Source organism: Papaver somniferum, chromosome 5 (genome assembly GCF_003573695.1).
Source record: "Papaver somniferum cultivar HN1 chromosome 5, ASM357369v1, whole genome shotgun sequence".
Taxonomy (NCBI): Eukaryota; Viridiplantae; Streptophyta; class Magnoliopsida; order Ranunculales; family Papaveraceae; genus Papaver; species Papaver somniferum.
In genome coordinates this window covers 54864826-54869060 of record NC_039362.1, presented here as the reverse complement: position 1 = coordinate 54869060, position 4235 = coordinate 54864826, and the positions used below count along the sequence as shown (strand labels likewise).

The following is a 4235-nucleotide window of genomic DNA, read 5'->3' as shown; positions in this document are numbered from 1 at the left end:
ACAATGCATGGAAAGCACAATCAGACAATGCATGAATTTGTTAAACGTAAACTTTTGTAAAGAAAACACCAATAATCACAAAAGAGTTAAAAGTATTCCCACCTCTTTTGATGACAAGCCACGTCTACCTCGAAATCCACGATCCACTGGTCATCCTTTGAATCGATCGTTGTTAATAGACTAGTTGTTAATCACACAAGAACTCTAAGAATCTAGCCAAAATGGCTCACAAAAGAATCATATAGTTATATCTAATGGTTCTAGGCCCATTCATGATTCTACACATCTTCATTATCCATCTCTTGTATTTCTAAAGGTTTATTAATTCAACTAGGTTTGTTCTAAAGTCCAATAGCTAAGTCTTATAAACATCTACAACTTTGTAGAAGAATCAAATGCTAAATCAGATCATAAGGGTCCGATACATCAAACTGGGAACACAAGATACTAAGCCCAAGAACATTAAACAAGCCCACTAATTCAAAGCCTGGTTCACCTGAGTCAATTAATGGTCACTAACGGTCAACCTGTGGTCAACATAGTTATCTAACGGTCAACGTCAGTCCAAGGTCAAAGTCCAGGGTTAATGGTCAAAGAACCCAACTCAGTTAAGGTTCACTGAGTCAAGAAACAGATCAACTGAGTTAAACTGATCCAACTCAGTCAGACAACTAAGTCAGCTAAATGAAAACGTGTCAGACTGACTAAGCTCAGTCAGACAAGCCAAAGGTTCTTACCCTTCTGCAATTCAAACATCAGTTCAACTTCAATCTATTTCATTACATCAAAACATTCATTTGAAAGCAACTCCATAGCTAATTCACAAATACAAATATTATGCTTACCTACAATTGCAGTTCCAAGCTTTTCATAGCCAACACTATTTACAACTCTATACTCAACCATCCAACTTCTCTTCATTCAGTTCTACCAGATTGTTCACAAATATCAACTTCAGCTTAACACTTCAATCATACACTCAATGCATATAAACTTCATAATTCACTTTAAATTCAAATACAGATTACCTGTAACTGAGGCAATACTCAGCTTCTTCTAAATTCAGTTCACTCCCTCAACTGAACTGTTAAACAACTCCTTAAACCACCAACACACACACTCGAACCAATTCTAATTCCATCTCCACCAGTCTTGTAATTCAACCTACAACCACCGGCAACTCCCAAAAGAATACCATTCCGAAACCTTGTACTTCACTACAAACCAACAAAGATCCATGTCATATCAATTAAATTCTGAGCTTCATCAGAATTCACTTAATCTCAAAAATGAACAAGAATAATTCTTTTCAAACAATATCTTTCAAGTTAAATCCACTAACAGCTTCATCTGCATCACTAGTTCAATAGCAGACTACCAACCTCTTCCCTGCACTCCACAATACCACAACTTTAAACCATAATTACAACCCCATTCTACAATTATCTCAATCCTGGTTCCATTCTTAATCAAATAAACCAAATACTTTAATCAACTCAATTCAAAATACCGAAATTAGAACAATTAGAGACTTACCCAACAATAGTCTTCCCTGAATTGTTGTTTCATCAACTCCAACTGTTGTAACCTTAAATTCATCAATCTCCAAACACCCATCTTTAATCAACCTCATCGCCGGTTCTCAGCAAAACCTCAAAACAATCCTCAAATCCTTTATTTTCTAATTCTAAGTTCAAAAGATAATTCTAACTTCTCACATCAACCATACCCAGCCTATAATTTCTATTTAAACAACTCCACTCTAATTTCCAATAAATTCAGAAACCCTAATTCTAATTTGGGGAAGAACATGAGGAACTGAAATCAAAATTAAACCCATGCAAACATTACTACTTCATACCTGATCAAAACCCAACTCGAATCTCCCCTTTAAAACCTCAATTCAAACATTCATCAATTAGCAGAGAAACCTTAATTCCTATTTCTTGAAGAACACAAACCTCAATCACCTCCAATCTCGAATTCAAACTTAAAACATCAATCAACCTCTTCAATACCATCGAGCCCATCCTTTAATTCAACCCCCTTTACATCAAATTCATCTTCCCTGACCTTTCTCACAAACCCTAACTCTTCAATTCGACTCTAAATCAAATTCATAACTTCAATTTAATTACAACCCTTAAGTTATTCCACTAGCAGCAACCCAAATCACCCCTCATTTCACCTAAGAACTCGAATTCAATTCACGGAAACCCTAGCTCTTTGATTCATCAATCCATCTTCAAACATCCTCATCCTGTGCTCAAATAACATCAAGTCTACCATTAACAACCAATCTATGGACTCTCATCTCAACTCTAGCTCTCTGAACCACTAACTCATCATATTTATTCATCAACAGATGAAGAACGCAGAAGAAGAGGAAAAGAAAGATAAGAAGAAAGACGAAGAAGAAAGAAGGAGAAAAGAGAAAATGAAGTCTTCTCTCGACACATTTAGTGATAAGGCCGACCAGAAAATGATTAAGGCACCCAAGAAACATATACGAGAAGCCAGGCGGTTTAAAGCCCAAATGACTAACTTTCCCTTCTCAGTATTCTGATGATTACTTCTTCGTCTGGTATCTGATTGACACGTTCGAGTAGACTATTCTGTATAATTTTTCGAGATTTATTCAATGATATTAATTTTGTATCCAAATCGTTGTTAGATTAATTCATATTAATTAAAATCTATATTAACTAATCGAGTCATTATCGACTTAATCGTATCTTGATCATCGCTAGACCATTCAAATAGCGTTGACGAGCTTGAGGGTCCTTACAGTTTAGTTGCTTAGTCTCAATTATACGAAGTTGGTGTAATTTTGTGTAGCGGCTTAATCCGGAGAGTATTCAATTCTGGACTAGGTCCCGGGGATTTTTTGCATTTGCGGTTTCCTCGTTAACAAAATCTTGCTGTGTCATTTACTTTATATTTCCGCATTATAATTGTTTTATTATAATTAAAGTAAATTACACAAATGTTAATTCCTATTTACTTGATAAGCAATCCTATTGTGTTTGGTTAAGTCTGAACCTTTGTATCAAGTAAACATACTTCGTTGTTGTATTGTCTCGATCTCGTATCCATAGACGATCACACGAAGTGTGAACTGATTAGTTGCATTGTCTCGACTCAGTCCATAAACAATCACTTTCGGAGAAAGGATTTATAGGTAGGAAAAGTTTTAGCTTGAGGTATATTTGGGTACCCTCACCTTTTCAAAATACATGTGTGTGTAATAATAAAATATTAACATTTAAAACCCCAAATTATCCTCTAATCCGATGGTCCAAACACACAGTTGAAATATTTCCCTGATACACAAGAAACATGAGATAAAATTCCCATCTCTTCTGCTTCCTGACGAAACCGAAAAATTTCTTCTAGTTCATTCATTTTACTCTTCCACTGGTCCTTCAATTCCTTTTAACACTGAGTCTGAAACTTGGTGACCCAATCTTAACACTTAAGGACGATTACGTTAAGTATGTCTCTGCTTAAATTTTCAAAGAAATTTTATTTTTTTTAAAGTGTTGCACTTAGAAGAACAATAAGAATGGAATGTTGCTGCCATAGAAGTAAGATGCTGAATATAGGGGATTAATGATCAATTAGATGTTTTGAAGGTTCGGGAAAGTTGGGTTTGATTCTAATTTACATTATACTTCAAATCATTACTGCTGTGAAGATGGAGAGATTGGTGATTTGGGATATAAATGATTCATGGATCTATGATCTTAACCTACCATTATTATTAGATATCATTGAAGAAATCGAAGATAACAATGATTGATTTTGTTAATGGATTCTGAATTTGTTCCAACAACTTTTGGTATAGATTGTTTAATTAAAATGTGCATCAAATACTCTGAATTTAGATCAAGTGTCTAAAGTGTTTGATCAAATTCCTTATCCAGAAATAGTGTGAATGGGGTAGCTCCATCAAAGAGGTTTATTTTCGACTGCAACTTGTCTCTGATTGTGCTTGAAAAACCGGTGAAAACAAAGATTTTGCAGATAAAATCTATTAGAAGGCTAGGTTTTTTTTCTACTTCTCCAATCTTGATATTAATTACGTGGATTTTACTGTTCCGAACAAAAAAAACTTTGAGAAAAGTCTCTCAAAAAGCTAAGGTTTGTTCTTCAGTAGATTTCAATTTTTCTCACCAAATTTTAACCCGTTGACGAATCTTAGTACATAACTGAACTCCAAAAATCTTTTATCG

General features: G+C 34.7%; 1 long non-coding RNA gene across 1 annotated transcript; it reads right to left on the bottom strand.

The window, feature by feature from the left end:
- Positions 1–759: 759 nt before the first annotated feature.
- LOC113281602 lies at positions 760–2582 on the bottom strand. Its single transcript, XR_003326269.1, has 2 exons — positions 1537–2582; positions 760–1389 (listed from the first exon to the last, which is right to left on the bottom strand). It is a non-coding gene; the product is annotated as an uncharacterized LOC113281602 (long non-coding RNA).
- Between the last annotated feature and the right edge of the window lie 1653 nt (positions 2583–4235).